Source organism: Heloderma suspectum, chromosome 2 (assembly GCF_057233095.1).
Source record: "Heloderma suspectum isolate Gila_16-S chromosome 2, 16-S_ref, whole genome shotgun sequence".
NCBI classification, from domain to species: domain Eukaryota; kingdom Metazoa; phylum Chordata; class Lepidosauria; order Squamata; family Helodermatidae; genus Heloderma; species Heloderma suspectum.
The window spans coordinates 127,332,116-127,355,576 of NC_139459.1; positions in this window are offsets into that span (position 1 = coordinate 127,332,116).

Sequence of the window (23,461 nt, forward strand, 5' to 3'; positions counted from 1 at the left end):
GGCGGCAGTTCATCGGGTCTTCGTCAGGGGCGGGGGCGGCAGCTGGTCTTTCGACTGGCTGCCGCCACCGCCATTACAAGGAAAGTAAAAAAACCCACAAAACCTCGTGATAGGCTACGTAATGATTAACGTAGCCTATCACAGCTAGATCTCCAAAGTCAGCCGTGATAGGCTATGTTAATCGTCACGTAGCCTATCACGGGTGACTTTGAAAAAAAAAAAAGCACGTACGCAAATGGCGGCCCCCATAGGGAGCCGCCATTTGCGTTCCTTATTTGGTCCCTGTAGTCTACGTAAAGATTTACATAGACTACGTCGAAAATAAGGGCAACGCAAATACCGTTGCCCTTATTTTCGCCGTAGTCTACATAAATCTTTACGTAGACTACAGGGACCAAATAAGGAATGCAAATGGCGGCGCCCTATGGGGGCCACCATTAGCGTACATGCTTTTTTTTTTTTTTCCCCAAAGTCACCCGTGATAGGCTACGTGACGATTTACGTAGCCTATCATGGCTGACTTTGGAAATCTAGCCGTGATAGGCTACGTAAATCGTTACGTAGCCTATCACGGGGGTGGTTTTTTTTTTGTTTTCGTGGCTGGGTAGACAGGGCGCTTCTACCCTGCCTGAATTTCACCGGCGAGGGATGGGGCGCCTCCTGCCTGGCCTGAATTTTGGCCAGGCGAGGTGGGGCACCTCCCCCCCCTCACATGAACTTCGGGGGGAGAAGCGAAGCGCCTCCCCCCCACCGCGAAGCAAGCTTCGAGGACAGGTAAGGGACTTTCGTCTATCCCTACAATTCAGGCCGCTTCGTAGCATTGAAAACTCCCCTTCCCTCTGCAGGGGCGGCAAGGCCACTTAGCCGCTGCCTGCTGATCCCCGGCCCTAAGGGCCTCTCTGGAGGTGCAGGAAGCACCCGTTGCGCAGCAGGGCCACGCTGCTCAGGGGTGATTGCTAGCTGGTAGGCCGACCTGCTATATTGGCCAAACAGGCCACACTACCTGCAAAATGGGAAGATCAGGCCACAGAGGGAGCCCAGGGAATGAACCCCCGTTGGCTCCAGCCACTCCAGGGTGCGAGAACACTCCCCTACCTCCCTGAGACAGCAAGGCCACACCGCCACCGCCACCATCCTCGGCCAAATGGGCCGCTCTGGGGAGGAGGAAAAAGCCCACCAAGAGGCAATTCAGGCACTGCAAATGGCAGCCAAATGAGCCACTCTGGGGCATGGGAAAAATCCCTCCAAGAAAGGCAGCAATACAGGGGCCTCAGTCAGCGGCCAAATGGGCTGCTCTGAGGTGCAGGAAAAAGCCCATGAAAAGGCAGCAATTCGGGTGGTGTGTGAGAAAACTTCCCCCTCTTCCAGTTGGAGCGGGAGGCCGCTGCCGCCACCGAGAAAGGTGGCAATTCCGGGCTGCTTGGGGCGAAAGAAAACTCCCCCATTGGGCAAAATGGGGCCCCACAGGAGGCGCAGGAAGCCTGGAGGGAGCGAACTGGGAGAAAATCCCACTGCTGGGCCGGCAAGGCAGTGCCGCAGCCGCCCGCTGCAAAGTGCAGCAGAATCTGGGCCGTACGGGGCATGAGAAACTCCCCCCCCTCGATAGGCACGGCAAGGGCCTCCAAGGTCAGCCGCTGCAGTCAGTGACCCTAGGGCAAGCGGGGGGGGGGTTGCAGGGAAGTACTCCCTCCCCCCACTTGAGGGTGATGACCCCACGAGGTCCAGGGCAGGAAAAAATGGCCCCACCCTAATGGTGGCCGGCACCCTCCTGTGGCTCACTGGAGCTGCCACTGCTGAGCGCCGTCGCTTCCTCCTCAACGCTGCTGCTGCTGCTGAGCCAGCCAGAAAAGCCAGAATGAATGAGGAAAGGGGGCAGGGCGGCCTAGATATTGGCCGGCTCAGCCCCCGCCCCACCTGGACGTCGAGAATGGGGGCAAATGGCCTTCAATCTCATCCCGCCCTTCCCCCCCGCAACATCCCCCCCCCCCCACGTCCAGGCAAGCCGGATGCGGGGTGAGGGGACATCTCTGCTCAACCATGATACTCCCAGGGTGGTTTTGCACAAATCAAAATTATTGTGATGATAAAAATAAACCCATTGAAGCAACTTGGAGGAAGACAGTCTGTCATGTTTAATTGGTAAACTAATCAACTATAGCCTTATTTGGTTATTAAGTCTGAATGAGAGTCAAGGGCATACTTGTTAATTCAGGGAGTTTGAGTTCTGGTGTGTTACTGTAACAGGCAACAATAACAAAAATCGACATTGACTTGATCTGCAGTGTCGCATAGTGCAGTCCTATGGATGTCTACTCAAAAGGAAAAAAGGAAAAAGAAAAGGAATGTGTGCACTCCCAGGAATGTGTGCACGACTGCAGTCTAAAGATGTTTGTTTCTTCTATCAATGGTTAGCAGCTTTTGCGTATTAAATTATAAATGAATGAACACAACCTTCAATATCTCAAAAAGGTACTGCTAGAAAGGTTTTACTTTTGGTAGTATGCACATTTATTTAAGCATAATGAAAGTCTTAATGAAATAATCAATAAGTAGTGGATGGTTAATCAACTAAAATATAGTTGATTGACAGACCCAGTATGATACATAAGCATTCATGTATTACAATGTGTGTGCAAGTTAAAGCTATCACCTGGTTAAAGAAACCTTACTGGATTCATCATATCAATAATCACATAAGTTTTAATTGATTCAATCTGAATGAATTTGCATATGGATCATTCAAGAAAAAAACTCATGCTGACTTTATTTTTAAATCTTGCATGTACATGTTACAGAAGGCTCTGTGATGTGTGCGTACCATACAACAGGTATGCCCTCTTGCACAAGAGAAGGAAGACTACCTCTTCTAAGATGGCACCTGATGCTTGTGGTTTTTGTACTAATTTTTTAAACAAAAAATCAGTTTTTTAAATGCAACTGGGTGAATCTTGATAAACCATCAAAATATTTTCAATCAGTTGATATAGCAAATTAATCAACAAAGGCCTCATGTTACATACTTGACAGTGAAAACTGGGCTAGAGATACATTTTATGTGTGAACATTTTTCCTGGGCTTGGGCTTGATAAAAATAAAATAAAGGAAATAGGTGGGTAGACTGAATTGGGACCACAGAGTGTGGGGAGGGGCAAGGGGGTTAACCTTTTAGAGATGCCATTTTCTTGTTGAACATCTACAGATCCCTGAAGGTACCATTGCAGAACATGATACCTGCAGGGGCAAAAAGCATCTCTCTCTCTCTCTCTCTCTCTCTCTGTGCATGTGTGTGATTTAGGGTGCAATCCTATGCATGTTTAGACAGAGAAAAGGCCTACAACTCCCAGCATGCCCCAGCCAGCAGTAGGCCTTTTCTCTGTCTAAACATGCATAGGATTGCGCCCTTACAGAAACATCATCTCCCCTCTCCATGCACCATGATCTAGATCACCCTGGTGGGTGCTATTTCTAAAACAAACAAACAAACAAAACCCCAGGAAATTCAGAAAAGATGATCATGCTGTAAACCAGTGCAGTGCCAAAAATTTCTCCCACATTTCTCATTCAATTTGATAGAAAAGAAAGCTTTCAAAGAGACATTCAATGGCGAAGAACATTTTGGAGAAATTTTCATTGGTTGGGCTTGTGCTTACCTTACTTAGGAGGTGACCAAGGACTGTGCACAGGTGTTCTGCCTTTCATTTTACAATAATCTCTCCAGCAGCCTGTAGCCTCTTTGGCTTCCCACACTTCAGTTAAGGGCCAGGGGAGGACATCATAGCACTTTTTCATCTTGGGAAGCACAGGCAGCCTGGGAGGCTGCAGAGCAATGGAGAGATGTGCAGTAGAAAGAAAAGATACACACACAGCACGCTTGGCTGCCTTGCAGTGATTAGGTAAGCCCCCAAACATCACAAAAATAAATTATAGAACACCCTGAGGATGAGTCCCTTTCATGAGGGAAGAAAACTTGCAGGAAATTAGAGGACAGATTAGAGGCACAGCACTAGCTCCACCTCTTCCCTGGAGCTCAGTGCAACACTGCTCCCCTCACACCTGCATATCCTCACGCATGTGGTGGATACAAAATGGGGACCTGCCTTCCAACACAGTTGATACTGTTGCCGCTTGCAGTGGCAGCACAACCCCTCCATCCTTACCCCCTAAAAAAGAAAGGAAGGAAGGAAGAAGCTGTGCTACAACGCCTGCCAAGGGTGAGCCCTACTGATGGGAAAGTGTTGGAGAATTTCTTCTCCACCTGAAGAAATTTGGTGATCCCCCCATATCTCTGCCCATAAATAGTGTATATAATTTTGAGAGCCCAGTTGTGCACAGCTCTGCTGTAAACATATTGTCTAGTCCAGGTCTGGGTCCCATTGGATTCTGTTGAACATACCCCTGAGTAAACATGCATAGAGATTAGGTTGAATATGCTGCAACCTGAATGTTGCATTGTTTGCAGAACATCAGTATGTAACTGTCTATGGAAGTTTAGCATCCACAAAGATGCTCCCAGTGGGTCAAAAGTCTGCATTGGTGTGACACCTGTACATTTCTCTGCATGCGACCAAGTGGCACAGTGCATCACTATGAAATGTAAAACTGTCAGAAATCCTCCCCAAATTTTTGACAGGCACGCACAGGCATGGCAGAACTGATGCTGCATGTCAGCTCTATGAGAGCAGCCATATCCTATTGCATTCACATCTAAGACAGGTGAGCAGTTATTCTTGTACTTGATTGATTTACCCCAATTGTTATGATTTATTTTATCTTCCAGGATTCTAGACTTCATTTCCTTTATTCTCTCCTCTCTCGTGCTCATGCTGGCTGTCTACCTCCTACTGTAACTGCTGTCAGCTGCCGCTACCTTTGTAGAGAGAGTATCCTTCACTTCGCAGTCAATTGCCACAGCTATGAATGATGTGCTGACTGGGGAATCTCCAGCATCCCTAAATGAGCAATTTTCATAGCCTTCTGGCAAATGTACCTTTAAGCATAGATGGAACGCTTGGCCCTTTTCCATTTGCACCAACTGGTGCTCACATCATGGCTATGTGAGAGATCAAACGGCATTCTATAATGTAGAGCCCAAATCCATCAGAATCATATGGCCCATCACCATTGTCTGATAAAGACAAGCCATTTACTACTTGAACAGCTGTGGACAAGGGATGGACATGGCTGGGATTGACCCATCCATTCAGAATTATTGTTGCATTCACACGGATCAGGGGTATTCCTTTCCAGCTGATCGAACAGCTTCCCAAACAACTTAACCACCATTCTGTTTCTGCTTTTTGTTAGATCAGAAATGAATTAACATCTCTGCAAACATTCACAGTGAATACTATCCAAATATTTTCAGAATGCTTAGCTTCAGCATTTGAAAGCTGATGGTTTTCAGTAGCAATCAAGATTTGACAGTACCTGACCTGTAACAATCCACATTTTGCAGCATATTATAGCTGACATGCTGTAGCAGTTGGCAGTCTCTGAGATGTATGAATCAACATTTGACAGCATCTGGCATTTGATGTGCAGGAATATATAGTACATTTTGTGCATATTTCATTCATTCATTCGTTCATTCATTCATTCATTCATTTATCAATTCAGAGAACATTCCCTCAAACAGGAGATGTTTCAAACAGTTAAATGTCGACATCGAATTCTTCCTCCAAAATTGATTGTCAAAATTTGGGGTCACAGTTTGACAGTAAACATGAAATAGCGATTTTTTTTAAGGTCAAACTTTGAATTTTGTCAAGAATGTGTTTCAGTCCCAACTTTTGGTCTTAATGTTGTTGTTCATTCATTCAGGTCTCTATCACCTTCCTAATGGGGCCCTTGTGCTCTCCTGTCTCCTTATTTGGGGCAGCCTCCTTCCATTCTCCTGTTTAAACCCCTTGCATCCCACTCCATCTATTGCAATCAATCTCTTCTCCCACAAACTCCTTCATCATTAACGGAATAGTTGCCAGGCCAGCCCTATCTGAAATGCTGCCTAATGTGTATACTTTTTCTATTGCTGTAATAAATGATATACTTGATTATCTCTGTCTTCTGTTGTATTGCTAATTCCCTGCTTTAGAGAGCCCTGTTTTAGAATTATTGCTTTTCCCCACTTGGACATCCCAATACCTGCCACTTTGTGCCATGACTAAGGATGTATGAGAAATTCATTTTAGTTCATTTTTGAAATGGCATCCGCTATGCCATTTGCATGCCTCCCTTTTTGCCGTGACAGGCTACACAAATCTTTACATAGCTTATCACGGCCAAAGGGAGGCACGCCAATGGTGTCCGCTATGAAGGACGCCATTTGTGGCCGCAGCCCAGACAGTGGCCAGCAGCGGCTGGATCTGGACCCACTGGAGGCAGGTAGGATGTGGTCTGCTCAGACTTTGCGGAGTGGCAGGGGGGATTGCTCCGTTCCGCCACGGACTCCGCGGGGCCGGATTCCTAGTTCACACCTCCCAGAACTGAACACAGACTTGGGTGCAATTTGCAGCTGAAGCCTGTACATTTCTGAGCTTGTGATGTGATTCGCAGAACAAACAAATGCAATCTTTGAAAATTGCATAATTTGAAAAATGTGTATGAAAAAAATGTGCACTTTTGAAAAATGTGCACAAACACACTTTAACCACTGGGAGAAAAATGCATACTTTTCAAAAATGAACACAACTGATGCATACATGTAGAAAATGTGATTGAAAACACACACACATTTTCATACAAAAAGAAAAAATGAAGTTCGCGATCTCATACTGACATGAGTTGGAATGAACTTAGAGATGGAATTTGAAGAATCTCAACAAGATCAGGTTTTGCTGATTTGCACATCCTTAGCAATGACTCTAGGCTAGTAAAGACTCTAATAACACATGTTCTTCCTGGACACACGAACATTACATAAGTGGTATCATTGTGTGTAATTGCCATATAGGATTGCTTGGTAAGTTTGGGAAAATTAGACACAAGACACGATTAGGATCCAAGAAACTGTTAATTAGATTCAAAGGGAATGTAATTTTTAATTGATTGTTGTCATTCATTTAACCATGCTCCCTCCATTGAAATAGGAAAACCAGCCAAAAACATGGGGATTATTTTACAGCATTTCCACTGTGAATGTATTTTCAGGAGGCCTAATTAAGGCTGTTATTATATGGTATTTAGCCAATACGTTGTGTGGCATTTAACCAATTAATTAATTAACTTACTAAAACACATGTTATAGTTTCTCTCAATGGATTCCTAATGACTCTGTGGGAATTTGCCATTGCCATGACTGGTGGTTCTATCAAAGCCTGTGGAATGGGCAAATGGCCCACACAGTTGTCAGGATGGCTCCTAAACATCCTCTCCCACTTCTAAGAGGCTGAGTTTTTAAGTGAGCTGGGGACAATGAAGTGGTAAGGATGACAGCTGAAGGGATAGCAGAGGAAGACTCATGATGAATCCTACCAAACATAGTCTAGACTTACCGTCCCCAACCGGGCACCCTCCAGATGTGTTGAACTACAATTCCCAGGATGCCCAGCCTGTCATGCAGAAATCAGATCTCTGGATGTTTCGGAATGTAAAGCATTCCTGACCATTGCCCATGCTGACAGGGGCTTCTGGGAGTTGAAGTTACAAATGTCTGGAGATCTACTTTCTGCCCATCCCTGCCTTAATAACTGGAAGCATATGCAAATCTGGGAATACTCATTCACTTCCTAGAAATGCTTCCCCCTTTCCACACACATTCATCAGAGCACCGAAGACATTGAGTATTAATTTGGAATCCTTTCAAACGGCCTCCCATGTTACACCTCCATAGTTCAATAGTAGAAAAGATACTTTGCATACAGAAGATTCCAGGTTGAAATCCTAGAATCGCTCAAGGCAAGGATGAGACCTGATTACAGGTTTGTGGGTGGGGAGTTCTGGACATGCTGTCTTCAGTAGGATCCCTCTGCTGTCACCCCACCACTACCACTGGAGCCTGCCCCCCACTATTTACTGGTTATCCAGCTGCTTGCCTGCCCATGATGATGGCAGCTCTAACCTAGTTCACAAGGCACACTTGTCCTCACTAGGGCTGCCATTTTAATGACACCTGTTCCTCCCCAGATGTATGTACATCAGGGCCAGGGCTAGCTTTGTTGCAGTGACTGCCCTAGTGAGAAGAGGCTCAAGAGCCAAAGCTCTGTTCAGCACCACTGCTGCCATGGAGAACTGCAGGTTGGCACAGCAGTGGTGTTGCTGAGTGGAGCTCCTAGCCCACACACCTGCATTTACCAGCAGTGCCACCTTACTTATGTGGGCTCCTCCCCCAAAGATGGCAGGCCCAGCAAGTTAAGGCACATTGTCTAGGCCCAGAGCTCCACTCTGCACTGTTGCCAGGCTAGGGTAGCCACGTCTCCTTTTTCCAAAGGAGAGTCCTCTATCTGAAGCACTGCCAGGGGACTGTTCTCTGTTTTGAAGGCATCCTCTGTTTGAAAGGCTGTCCAGTCCAAGTCCTGTTTATAGATAAAGAACCATCAGAAGGGACAGCTGGGCCTTGAAGTTGCCCATCGACAGCACCTGGATATCAGCCTGAGCAAGGCACCCAAGACACCTGGTCACGGTCTTCCTCACTCTGGTGAGATAAGCTGTATTTCTTAGTTAAATTATAATAATTAATTCTAAATTTGCATCTATATGTATAAATGAGCATATGCAAACTCTGTGCAAATCAGTGTCTTCTTTTGGGGGGATGCATTTCTTCCATTTGCTGATTCATACATGGCCACCTTATGCCAGGCCCCAGCATTTCCCCAGTCCCTGCCACCACTCAGCAGAGCCACATCAGGTGAGGTGGAGGTAGCAGCCAAGTGGTGGTGGCAGTGAAGCCTGCTGGGGCCTCTGAGCCAGAATGCCATGTGCTGGTGCCAGGCCTGGAAAGGAATTAGGGTAGCTGCTGCCCATCCAATCAGCTAGATGGAAAGGCACCTTCACGCATATTCATGTTGATGGTCTGCAAAGAACCAAGAAATGAGAATAATGGTCCACAGCACTGGAGAGCTGAAGAATTGCTGCAATGCAGCATCCCCCTTTCCATAAGAAACAAAAAGACCCTGAGTCTTTGGGCCATAGCCTTGCCTATCCTTCTCTTCTGCTAGTTTGGGAACTGCAGAACCATCACCCAAGGGCACATGCCTGCTCTCCTCATCCCTGAATTTTCCAAAGGTGGACATCCCTAGCTTGAGCTCATCAGTATCATTATACAACTGCTCAGACATGAAACGTGTGGCACAAGAGACGTATGGATGCTTTGTTGATATGTTCAGTACCATCTCAAAACAAGACAACAATTGAAGGTAAGGACGTGAGCATCATTTCCAAATGTTATTAATCAGTTTTACAATAACGTCAGGATAATAACAACAACAACAACTGTGTGTTCTGGTTGAGAGACTAATGACGAGAAATGCCTATGTGGGAAGCTTACAGGGAAGTCTCACTAGGGAGCTTGGGCATCTGTGCTGAGACAATGGATGAAGCAGGAAAACAAGCAGCAAAGTCAACCTGCAGATTGGGGCCACACACGGCAGGGAGGGAGCAAGACACAGCTGGGAATGAACCACTGGGCATGGAAGCTCTATCTGCTCCCTGTGTAGGAAAGTGCTGTGGGGCACCCTGGGAAGCAGAACAAGGAATTAGGCCCATTTTTAAACATGATGCTGGATGTAAGGATGTGGCCAGCACCTGATGTAGTCTGGGAGGCCTGTAAAATCCCACACGCCTGGCCACCCAGCCCCCGCTTGCCAAACTCTAGGGCATGGACAGGCCCGGCCAACAAGTGCCCTAGAGCTCAGCAAGTGGCCGGGAACAGGTCAGACTTGGCTGCCTGGTTGGCTGTCCTTGACAGCCGATCAGGCAGGAGGAAGTGGTGCCCTGTGCACTAGCTGTCTCCTGCTCATGAGCAACTAGAGGCTGGGATATGCTGGGGTGCCTTCTCCTGCTGCCTCCTGATTGGCTGTCCTTGACAGCCGACCAGGCAGGAGGAGGAGGCACCCCATCACAGGCACCCTCCCAGATGCTCCCCACACTCGTGGTGCCCCCATCCAGTGAGCAGCAGCCATTTTGCTGTCTTCTTCTTCTTCTTCTTCTTCTTCTTCTTCTTCTTCTTCTTCTTCTTCTTCTTCTTCTATGAAAAACAAAGCTAAAATAAACAGACAAACAAAAAATATAGCTATTGTGGGTTTCATGTGGCTGGCATCATGTTTAAACTGGATAATCAGTGCCTGCCTAGCATGCAAAATGATCACAACAGGGATGCGTTCCCCTGGGTGAACACCGTGCTGCCAAGCAAAGACTGAAGGCAGAAGCACTGCTGGTGACCCAGTTAAAATGATTTGTTTGGTTTTTTGCTGTTATGAAGATTTATACTAGGGCTGTGCACTGCTTCAGCCTGAGGCCTGAACCCGGAGTCGAAGTGGGCTGATTCAGGCCACTCTGTGCCCTCTCCGAGGCGAAGCGGAGTGGCCACGAAGCGGCCTGGAGCGGGTCGGGGCTCAGTGCAATTCGGCTCCCAGCCCAGCCCCTCCCAGCACCTCCAGGTCCTTACCTGAGCCGCCTTCTCCTTGCCTCCACCTCTGCCACCGTGCCGCCCCACCTCCTCCTGAGGCCTGGACGAGCGGCGACTCTTCTTCCAGGGAGTCACCCTTTTTAAAATGGTGACTTCCTGGAACTTCCAGGTGGTTGCCATTTCAAAATGGAGACTCTCTGGAAGAAGAGTCACCGACCGTGGGTCCAGGCCTCAGGAGGTGGCAGCGGCAGCGGAGGCGGCGAAGACAGCAGCAGTAGGCGGTGGTGAAGGCGATGGCACTGAAGGTAGCACAATGGAGAAGGTGGCGGCTGGCGGCAGAGGAGGTGGTGGCCCAGGTAAGGAGCTGGGGGGTTGCGTGGGGGCAGCGGGGGGGAAACCCGCTTTGTGTTTGCAGCTGAGGCAGGTTGGGGGCTCGCCGAATCTGCTCAAGCAGGATCGGGCCCGCTTTGGAAGCTGCAAAGAGGCTTCCAAGTCAGATTGCGGGGTCCCTGCACAGCCCTAATTTATACCCCAGCCTTCAAACAACTCATCAGGGTGGCTTATTACAATATAATCTTTTTTTAAACACACACATGTGCACACACACACACACACACACATTCACACTCACACACAAATTAAATTAATACCATGCCACCTATATAGAAGAACCCTGCATGGGCATGTCTTTGTCCACCTTTGAATTGGTTTTCAGAAGTAGATCCAAGAGTTGGATGAAAGAATGGATTGGAAGGGATACAAGGCCTGCAGAATTTGATGTTTGGAATATAAAGGAGGAGGGATAGGTGAAAACTTTGTTCGGTTTGCATTTTGATGCAAACTTACCAAAAAATGCGCACTTCCCAAAACATATTTTTCCATTGAGATCCATACATTTCTGAAAGTTGTGATACAGTTGTTAAAGAAAAAAAAAGTGGGGGGAATATGTGTACATTTTAAAAAGTGTATATTTGAAAGATGGGCACACAAAATCTCTGCCCTCATAGAAAAATCACTTTGAAAAATGCATACTTTTCCAAACTTGCACACAAAAATGCCTATGAAAAATGCCTGTTTTTAATAAGATGCATACAAAAATACCTGCAAATTTTCATGCAGATTTGTTTTTTTAAAAAACAATTCACAATCCAATGTGGGAATGAGATGGGACAAACTTAAAAGTGAACAAAAAATGGGAGTGCGAGTGAAATTGTGGTTTAGAGATTTGCCTTTCCCTATAAAGGAGCAAGGGAATAACTCTCAAGGGACAGCGGTGAGACGGCACGTTGTGTCATGAGCAGCTGTAGCCACAGGGAAGGATCCTAAGGCATGTTGGCTTCCAGCCTCCATACCTGTCAGAAGGAGGAGTTGCTGTTAACTGCCTCCCCTCCCTAATCGGTGGCCAGCATAATCTCAGATGAGAACTGGCTCATTTCCCTCACTGAATGGGAAATTGGAGGGGTGTGTGTGTGCTGTCATGGTATATTTTACGGTTTCAATTTTAACTTCAGTTATGTCTTAATTTCAGTAAAATGTAGTCCTGTGGACTCAGCCAACCAAAGGGTGCTGCTTAATTTTGCGAGGGACTGAGAGAAATAGGCAGCAAGCCCTCGCATACTGATTTCCCTCTTTGGGGGCAATTTGAGGAGGCTCCTCTCTGCATTGCTCAAGTACCTCGACTGCTGTGTCAGAGGCACTTTGCAGATTTGTGTCGTAAAGCGAGGACTGCTGACAGTAGGAAGATCTCCAGGACTTCTGAGAGGAGCTGTGAGCTGTGCAGTTGTCTTTGGGAGCTTCAGAAGAGGTCAGAGGTACAGATTTCTCTGCCTGTGGAACAGAGTTCTTGTGTTCTGGAATGGAGGTTCCTGGTCCATCTCCTGACTGGTCACTCTTGTCAATTAACTGGTGTTGATGCCCCCAGATTTCCCTCTTTTGCTGGGGTCCTGAGGTAAGCTGACCTTTCTCAAGGATGCTTTTCTAGCACATTCCATTTAGATGGAATTTGAGAGCCCTGGAAGGGCCGTGTGTCTATAGAAATACACACCTGGTGCCAGTGCCATCCTGGTGGCTGAAGTCCTGGACAAGATGGCACGTCCCACCATCCATATACAAAAGCAGCTGAATCTCTGTTCAACCCTACCAACAGGAGAGCATCCTCTGCTGCACCTAAAGGCAGCAGACTATCTCAGGAGATGCGAGGCAGGTACCATGTGGCACCCACAGTGCTGTCCTCCAACAACTCACTGCCACTCCCTGCTCCACAGCATCTGCCACCTGAGGTGACCACCTCAGTCTGCCTCATGGTAGGGCCAGACCTACCTTGTAAACTCTTTCCAAGAAGGATGGAGCTCGGAGATTTCTAGGATAGCTGGTTTACTGAGATGGATCGTATCAATGTTGAAGTTTCATTTTGTTTTGTCTCTATGTTAACCAATTTTTGACTGCTGTGCTGAGGGAAAAGTCATAATTTTGTATTGATAATAAAGACTGGCTTGTGTGTTATGTTCTGCCATTTATTTTCTCAGCTAAGTATAATTCCAAAGCTAGGAACAGGGGGAACCCTGGGGAGGCAAGTTCCACTTTCAGGGGTGCTTCAGTATGTGTCTAAGAGACAGGTGGCCAACTTGTGGCCCTCCAGATGTTTCGGCCTAAAACTCTGATCATCCCTAGAGACAATCGCTAATGGTGATAGATGATGGGAGTTCTAAGCCAAAACATCTGGAGGGCCACAGGTTACCCACTCCTAATCTAACAGGTCACTACAGGGAGAGGAAACAAATGCTGGTTTAGTAGACCCTCCAGTACAGGTGTGCAAATCAGCAAAACATAGAATCATAGAATCATAGAATAGTAAGGTTGGAAGGGGCCTACAAGACCATCAAGTCCAACCCCCTGTTCAATGCAGGAATCCAAGTCAGGACATCCCTGACAGATGGCTGTCCAGCCTCATCTTGAATGCCTCCAGTGTGGGAGAGCCCACCACCTCCCAAGGTAATGGGTTCCATTGTCATATTACTCTAACAGTCAGAACGTTTTTCCTGATGTTCAGTCGGAATCTGACTTCCTGTAACTTGAGCCCATTATTCCGTGTCCTGCACTCTGGGAGGATCAAGAAGAGATCCTGGCCTTCTTCTCTGTGACAACCTTTCAAGTACTTCAGGAACGCTATCATATCTCTTCTCTTCTCAAGGCTAAACATGCCCACTTCTTTCAGTCTGAGCTTGCTGAAGTCCTGAGTTCCATCTCAAAGCTCATTCTGACTCAAGTCTGTATCAGATTGTGAGCTTTGGTTTTTTTTTTCTTTTTACATGAAAATTTGTGTGTGTTTTTGTGCATGTTTTTCAAATGTATGTGTCAATTCTGCACATCTTTGAAATGTACGCATTCTCCCATTGAGCATATTTGTGCACATTTTTCAAAAGTATGCACTTTTCATGCACATTTTTCAAATGTACACATGCCATTACATGCATTTTGGGGGGTCCGTGAATCACATTCCTGACTCAAGCTCAGAATTGTATGGACTTTGACTAGGGATGGGGGAGAATTCCACCACGGACTCCAGTGAGGCCGGATTTCCTGTTCATGCGATAGGCTACGCAAATAGTTGTGTAGCCTATCGCGTGAAAAAACAGGGACGCAAATGGTGTAGTGGACACCATTTGCGGCTGTAAAGCTGATGGATTAACCTAAATGCAGCCATAAATGCATTAATATGGCTCCGCCATTTGCATCCGGAGACTTAGCACAGCAATACAGCACAGCAATGGCTGCTGGCTGTATCACCAGAGATGCGGAGCAGGCAGCCAGCTCCTCAGGATCAACGTGGAGCGGAGCCAGCCTGGATGGATTCCAGGGGGAGGGATGGATCGCCTCCCCCTGCCTGCGGACCCCCCCAGCCAGAACGGGATAAGTGATCCACCCATCCCTAACTTTGACTGCAGATTGAGTCTGAGTCCCATGTTTATTTATTTATTTCTTGTATTTCTTGTATTTATTTATTTATTTATTGCATTTATACCCCACCTTTTTTCCTCTTGCAAGGAACCCAAGGCTGCTTACATTATCCTCCTCCTCTCCATTTTATCCTCACAACAACAACCCTGTGAGGTGGGTTGGGCTGAGAGTCCGTGACTGGCCCAAAGTCACCCAGTGAGCTTCCATGGCTGAGTGGGGACTAGAACCCAGATCTCCCAGCTCCCAGTCCAACACTTCTGCCACTACACCACACTGGCTCTCAATGTTCATTCCAGGAGGTGCGAGCTGGGTAAATCCTGATAAAAAAAATGAACCAAAAAGAATTTCTCAGATAACCCTACCCTCCAATAGTTCACAGAGGAAAATATGGATACTTGTTACCTTTTACCATCCTATTTTTATCCCTTCAGTGAAGAAATTTCTCCTGTAGTATGCATTTATCTGTGAAAACCTGTCCTAAAGTAGGTGTGATAGTAAACTGCTCATAATAGTTTCCTTTGGTAAAAGAGTTGTGAGTGTTTAATACAATATTTAGGCTGTAATACTATGAAGGGACAGCTCCAGAGTGTGGCAACAGTGGTAATTTGCCAGGGCAGGGGCCCAGTTTTGGGTTATTGCTCAAGCAAAACATCTGTCAGAGTTTTGCAGAAAGTTAAAAGAATGTCAGTGAGATTAGCAAAGTTTATCAGGGAGAGCCGGGCAAGGGTGAACCGCACATTTTAGCTGCTTGCTGCAGAATGTCACCTAGAGAGTAAAAAATAAGGCAAATTGGATGCCCAGGAGGAGAATATGGGGAATGTCTAAAGTCAAGTGAAAAGAGCTAATAACATTAGCTAAACATCTTAGGGGGCTTTCTCGCAACACTGTATTACTTAGGGGAGCCTTCCCCATCCTGGGACCCTTAGATGGGTAAGGTTACAGCTCCCATCATCCCACAGAAACCACAGAAATTGGCCATGGTGGCTCAGGATGATGGGACTTTTAGTCCAACACATCTGTTAGGACTGGGGAAGGCTGATCTAGGAACTCTGCACCAATGATGGGATGAGGGTGTCCTGCTCACAGTGACGAAAGGACAGAACTCTAGGATTTAGTCAGAGTCAGTACCAAAGGCAAGGTCAGTAGGCAGTCCAAAGTCCAAATACAGGAAGTTCCAGAGGCCAACTAAGTTGACAGGGAGGAACTAATAGACAGACATTGCTTCAGCACTCTGGGCCAAGAACTGAAGGGCTTTATGCCTGAGCCTTCAGAGTCCTACCCAGAGTACAGCTGCAGGTCACCAGTGTTACCTGGAGAATGGTCTACTCACAAGCAGAGCCTTGCTCATGAGTATACCTCTACTCATGAGAGTCCTCTTCTGCATTTTGCAACGAGCTGAGTCTGAACCTTGAGACACCTGTCTCCTTGTGTGTCTGAGTCCAAGGATCTAACTATGTCTTGAGGGGAAAGGCCAGTGGTTTTCTCCCCCAAAGTCCTGGATCTCCTCATCTGCTGCAAGGCTCTCAATGTAGACAGCTCCTGTCACCTCCATGACTAGTGAGCTCAGGAGGCTCCTCCAGGCCATCCTCCAAAGAGGTGTCCTCCATAGGGGGCATGACCTCGGGATGGAAAAGCGAGCGACTGAGGTGTAATGAGCCAAGGAAAGGAAGAAAGGATTGATTTTCGCAGGTTGATTCAAAAGAGCCTGCAGAAACAACAGCAGGTGAGTTTTCCTGTACTTTGAGGCTGAAACACCGATGTAGAAAAGATCACTGCATCAATGGAAAACTCAACAGAAACGAAAAGCTTGAATAATATGTAGTGTGCTCCTGGAAGATTTCCAAAAGGAATTCTTGAGGTCTTGCTTTGAAATATACCAGGTGACCTTTTGCTCCTGGGGAACAAAAAGCACCTCATAATTACATACCAAGCTGAGCTGAGCTGGGCTATTCTGTTACAATCAGACTATTTTACCTTATATGTATTTTATTCTTTCCCCTCTTCTGACCTGCATTCTTCTGGTAGATTGCGTGACTGCTAAAAATAGCGAGACTTGCTTTAAACTACACCTTGCAGCAAGATCTGACAAAACGTGTATGCGCTATGGAAGTAAAGCCCAATAGCTAGTTCACGTCACTTTTATTTTTGCTTTGAGCATGACAAGAGGTTTCTGGTATCCTAAATTTCTCTTTATTAACCGCTTAGATCATTGAATTGGGAGCCCAAAGCTATATGTCCAGTTCGGTTAGATTACACAGATCTCTCAGTGGAAAAGGGACCCCCCCACACACACACATCAAATGTTGCTAGTAATGCTAGATTATTTCAGGTCAGAAAAAGTGCAAGTGGAAATCTCAGATGTGTTGAGTCTAAGGAACAGTTACATTTTTATTTTTTTTAGAGAATGATTTCTTTTTAAAAGACTAAGATGCTTTCAGTTTAACAATGAATTAGTCTACACTCTAATATCTAGAATTATGGAATAGCACCATTTGGGGGAAGTTGGATATGGGTAGTATTGTCATACAGTATCTGATCTTAAACCTTTGTTGACAACTAATTTTCAACAGTGTTTGAACTGAGCAAGAGTTAGCCAAGTGGGAGGGACCATTGGTTCAGCCCCTGACTCAGAGTTAGGGATGCCAGAGAAATCCATCCAGGGGTGTAATCTTGTGCAAATGGCTGCTTTATGGCCACCATTTGTGAAGAATGCCTTTTATGTAAAATATCGAGCTGCCATTTTTACGCAAAATTTTTATGCAAAATGGTGGCTTGCTGAGGGGTTGGGCAGCTGTGCGCCACTTGCTGGGCACCTGCAGACTGCCCAGTAGCTTGTCCCAGGAGCTGAACAAGGTGGGTAAGTGGTGGCAGTCTGTGGACTGGAGTCCAAGAGGCCAAGAGGGGGGGAGGGGAAGTCTGGCGGACTCCACTCCCCCGTTGGACTCCCATGACATCCCTAGGTTAAAACTCAAGATTGAGTGATTTAGCGACATACTGAGTGATGACTTTGAGATCAGCTGCTATAGTAGTGGTCAGATGGACACCCTCTGGGGCTGGATTCAGCCCTCAGGCTGCCAGTTTACTGTTCCTATCCAAAGCAGAAATGCTAGCATAGCAAATCTTTGAGGCACATTGGCATATAATAGAGGCCTTGAAATATCATGAATAGCTGAGAGAACAAGAATTTGATATTTGTTCCCACAATGGTAACAAAAAAGGTAATTAAAAACCAAAAACAAAACCTCTCAAGGACAGCTGAAGGGTTGTTTACTGTGTTTCAGGTTTTCCTCCTCAAGGCCACTTCCGTGAGTAATGTTTGTAACATGAAATGGATTCATACAGCAGCAGCCAAACCATGAGTCAGGCATGGGTAAGCTCAATGGTCCCTTGGAGTCTAAGCATAACTATACCGAGAGCCAGTTCATACAGCCCTGGTGTGCATGACCGATACTTGGTGGCACAAAGGGCTCAGGGTCTCCTTAGTGTGAACTGGGTTTTTTTTTCATACATATTCACACTGTACACCAATAGACCCTGATCAAGCCATCCATCTCCCAGAAATCTCTTTCTTGTGGATGAACCTTCACATAAAAATGTATGTGTATAGCCTAGGGATGGATGGACTCCCCTCTGTCTGTGCTCACATTTGCGTAAAAATGGCAGCTTGCTAAGGGGAAGGGTGGCCCCACAGCACTCGCTGGGCCATCCAGCCGCTTGCACAGCATGATGAGCAGGGATGGGCAGCAGTTTGGTGAGCCAAATCCAGCCTGCCTGGGGTCCCAATCTGGCACTCTGCTGTTCCCTAGATGGCCACACACCCTTGCCCTGACTGCTGATCATAAGATGGTTTCCCAGCTTTTATGCAGGTTTTCCTCCACCCCATTCTAAAATGTTGAAATGCCTTTCCTAAGGCTTAGTTACTGAACATAAGAGCTTTGATATAAAGGGTGCAGGCATTTTTGTTTTTTTAGTCTCACCCTCTTTTCCCTTCAGCTCCGCCCACCACTGAAATCCATCCTCCTAGAGTTCCTCCAAAATTGAATTCAGTCCTCAAGCTGAAAGAGATTCAACATCCCTGGTCTAAGTTGTGCAGGCCTGATTGTAATGGTCACTGGTTGATGGAGCAAATCAAGGGTTCAGCCATTTTTGTTTGATTTTATGTATATAAAATTATGTTTTGTGTTGTCTTTAAGTGTAAAACCAACTAAAATGCCTTGGCTTGTCTGAAGAAACTTTCACATTGCTTCTTATATTAGAAGAATAACTGCATTTTCATGATTAATAGCAGGACTAATTATTGGCCCAGAAACTGTTTAAGTTTAGGTAATACACTTTCAAAGTACTCTGGGCTGCAATTATATGGTTGCTTTGGGCATTCCAAAACTCCTGCTCCAACGTCATTTCTGCAAAGGAAAGCTCACATCAGAGTTTTCATTCTATGTATGCAGGCCTTGTTGGCCAGTCACTGCTTCCTAGTATAGAGCAAAAACCACACAAAGCAAAAACCACACATGCACAGTCATCCCACAAGATGCTTCAGGGGGAATTCATGTCATTTGTTGGAATTTTGGAATATGTGAAGTGATATATAAATTCCCAAATAAAACTGTACATTCCCAAATAAACGTGTAGCTTAAACTGGAGTGCAATTTTTACTCTGAAAGTTGTTTGCTCGGAGTAGGAATGGGTGAATCTGTCAGTTTTGGTTTCTCCAGTATTCGAATTAGGGATGTTGTAGGAGCCCGAGAGGAGGGTGCAGTCTGGTGGACTCCCCCCCCCCCGGCTGGGTCTCCTGAACCCTGCTCGTCAAGCCACTGTGCTTACAGGACCTACTGGCTGAGCTAGTGCACAGTCCATGACTGCCTGACAGCTGCCATTCCCTCAGTGAGCTGCCATTTTGCAAAAAAAACAACATGGTAGCTCATTTTTTTGCACAAATGCAACATTATGTAAATGGCGGCCATGAAGGGCCATTTATGTAACATAGCCCCTTTACCGACACCATTGTACGCAACATTACATTTACGGAAAACCCCGAGCTGCCATTTTGTGAAAAATGGCAGCTCAGTGAGGGAACGGGAAGCTGCTGGGAGCCCACAGACTGTGCAACAGCTCATGCAGTATGGAAAGCAGGGGCAAGTGGCCAGCAGGGTGCAGCCAGGGGCAGGCAGAGGCAGGGTAGACAGAGGTGAGTCTGTCCATCCCTAATCTGAATGAGAGTTCTTTCCATCCCATTTATAAAAATATTTGCAAATGTGGGTAAGTTCTTATATTTTTTTAAAAATCCACATTGAGTAAAATTCTCACCCAGCTGCAGTGGCCAAATCCAATAGGAACAGCTATTCCCAGCATGGGGAGGAGTGTATTGCACCCACCTGTTGGCTAGCTGTTAAAATGAGGAGCCTGTCAGAAAAAGAAGTGGCAACCCTAATTCCACACCACAAACATGGTTGAATACATGGTTGAATTCAAGGCCATCCTTTTAGGAGCTAAGCTCTCAAAGTCCTTGACCTGGGTGGACAAATCTAAGGGCTGGATCCAGATCCTTGGTTCCACCAGTGGAAGGATACCGCTTGTGGAATGGGACTTCTGCATCCTCTCCCCTTCCATGCAGCCCCTCACACACTCCAGATCTGCTTCAGAGAGTCCCCCAACCTCTCAGAGCCGGTTTGGAAGGTACTCAGGGGAGAGGGGGATGGATCCAACCCTATCAGTTTTGCTTTCTCCCACATTAAAACAAAACAAGTTGTTTCCATTCTGTTGATGAAGAAATGTGCAAGCTTTAAGTTCTTCTAAAACACACACAGATAAAAAAAGTTCTCACCCATCCTTATCCCTGCCCAATTTTTGCCAGTTCTGACAGTTATAAAAACCAAACCAATCCCCTTTGAAAGAAGAAATCTAAATAAAATCTTTGTGGGTAGGGATTTTTTTTTTTTTTTTTGGAACGTGTTCAATATTTCATTCAGGCTATTTCTGAAAAGAATGTTTGTCAAACCATTCCAGGAGGCATCGGTGGGCTTTTAAATATTTTACTTGGTACTTGTACATCTTTTCCCATGTCTGTGATGTTTGGGGGAAAAGAGATCCATTGGTGGTATAGTTCTGAAAATAAATGAGCACAACAGTGGGGTTCATCATTTTTCATCTACTCCAGATAATGATAATGTCAACAATTGGAGCTCTCAAGCTGGATTCTTACTTGTTTGCCTACAGTCTGTTCTTTCATCTCCAAATTTTCCCTAGGTTGAATGTAGGGGAACAAAACAACCACCACCCCAAACTTCATTATAGCAATGCCAGATGCTAAGCTTTTGAACACATTACAAATTGAACAGAAAGTAAATTCTTTACACTGCAGGAAAGAAAGGCGGTGGAACAGATGCAATCATAACAAACAGATGAGATGTTGGGGGAAAGGGGAAAAAATACATCCGATGAAACCAACAAGCAGCCCAGACTGCAATATTGAAGACGTCTTAGTGTGTGTGTGTGTGTGTGTGTGTGTGTGTGTGTGTGTGGACTCTGTGCCTCTGACACCGAGTACAATTCTAGACTACTCTGCAGGGCAAATAAGGTTGTTGTTGTTTTAGAGAACAAGAGAAAGTTTCTAGTCCATCATATATCAAAGCAAGGGTGGTGAACACAATTAAAGGTGGGGAAAAAATCTCAAAGACCAAATAATTTAGTGACACTTATAACTGAGTATTGTTACAAAAAGGAGATGGCTTGCTCCCATTCCTAGAATACTAGGATGTCCATTTCACAGGGTCCACTTTCTCATAATGAGAGGGGAGGGGAGCCCAGGAGAATTATAATATCTTTGTAACATCTGCTTATTTACAAACAGATAGAGCATACTGGAAGCAGCAGGCAGCACTAACCCTGCTTCATATTCCCCCAGTCCAATGTGTACATCCCAGTTTCAGACATCACTATCTAAACATTCTTCTCTCTTCCTCTGTCCAAGTTCAACCCTGAACTTGCTGTATTTTCTACCATGCAAAAATACTGGTTCACCCTGCAGGTAGATTGGTCATTAAGGAAACAACCCAGTCATTCACTCCCATTGAGGAAATATCAGCTTATCATCCCTGATCACTGACAAGCAATCAGACTCCATTACAACGGTGGAGCGATGCGATGACAATCTCATGAAAGCTACCAGTCATAATTTTGTTTGTAAAAGGAACAGAATGCTATCACTGATTCATTGCTTAGAAGTTCGTATGAGTTTGGAGTTGGTCAATGGGTGCAATGGAATAGACACCTCCTTACCTTGCTAGTCTTCTCATGTGGGGGCAGCATCAGGGATCAGCAATGGTTGGGCACATGCTGGGCACCGGGGATTTTTAATTGTTGATTGTGCAAAATTGTTTTATATTTTTGCATGTAAATGGTTTTATACTACATTTTATGTTGCATTTTAAGGTGTACAATATTATATTGTATTGGTAAACTGCCCAGAGAGCTTTGGCTATTGGGTGGTATATAAATGTAATAATGAAATGAAGCCCCATGTCTGGCAGGGGTCCCACCACGAGCCCACTTCCTCTCCTTCCCCTTCTCCTTATTGTGGCTGCCTGTCTGCCCAGCCACCAACTGGCCCAGAGGGACTTTCTCAAAGTGGCAGAATAAGCCTTGGATCTGAAGGAGCTTCACTCCCCCCCAGTTTGTTTCCAGGCACGATTTGAAGTTCTAGTTCTTACCTTTAAAACCAAATGATCTGAGACTAGTGTACCTAAAGGACTGACTTCTCTGATACAACCCTGCCCATCATTTTAGATCTGCAACTGTGGTCATTTGCTGGGTTCCCCCCTGATCAGAAGTAAGGTGAGGGGCCGCCAAAGAGAGAGAGAGAGAGAGAGAGAGAGAGAAAGAGAGAGGAATATACAAACCCTCCCCCTTTCAGGTTCCTGGACACCTGCCCAGCCTCTGCCCCTACTCACCGGTACCTGGACCATGCTCGAGGCCCTCCCATGCTTGGTAAGCAGCCCACACTCACCCCAGCTCCCACCCTCACCTTGGCGAGCTCTGTGGTCACCATTTTTTGAAAAAATAAAATGGATGGCCATTGCAAAAATGTGCATAACGTAAAAAAGCGTGAGAACTTTTTACCATGAATTGGAATCTTTAAACAACCTTTGTTAATAGTTTCTATTTAGCCTATTTGATCCAGGCTAACTCAGAAGATAAATGATTATATATATATTTGCTTACTTTCTTTCATTTCTTACTTATTCTTTTTTTTTTTGCTTTTATCTTAAAATAGATAATATATCTAGTATAAAATATATTACTGAATGTTGAAGGATTATATTAAGTTTTATTATTATTACTAATAACACTAGGCTTTTGGGAATGACTTCTAGACCTCTTTTTTTGATATAAGATTGATGATATAATATAGAAATGTAAGGTTGTATACTAAATTGTAAGATCGTTAAGGTTATAGATATAGTCTTTAAAATAGAATGACATTGGAGATCGGGGGGTGTTGGCGCTTAAATTCAATTTGTTAGGGGGGAGGAAGAGGAAGGGGGAGCAAGGGAGAAGGAATTTTCTTCTTTTTTTCTTTGCTTCCTTTCCTCCTCTCTTTTCACTTTATCTTTTTCTCTTTTTTTTCTTCTTCTCTTTTTGTTATTGTGGTGTCCTCATCAGAATATTGTATTGTTGGGAAACTGAAGCATTGATGACGTTGTTGGTAATTTTGGTACTGTTTATTTCATTCATATAAAATAAATAAAAATATATTTAAAAAAAACCCAAAAATGTGCATATTTGCATGTGTGCAAACTACATTTTTGTGAATGTGAATATTTGCATATTTGCAAAAATGTGTATTTTTGTGTACACGCAAATGTGCATCCCCTTTATGGATCACTGTCCCCCTTTATGGATCACTGCCTTGTTGTGGCGAAGGGGCTAGCATAACTCAGTGAA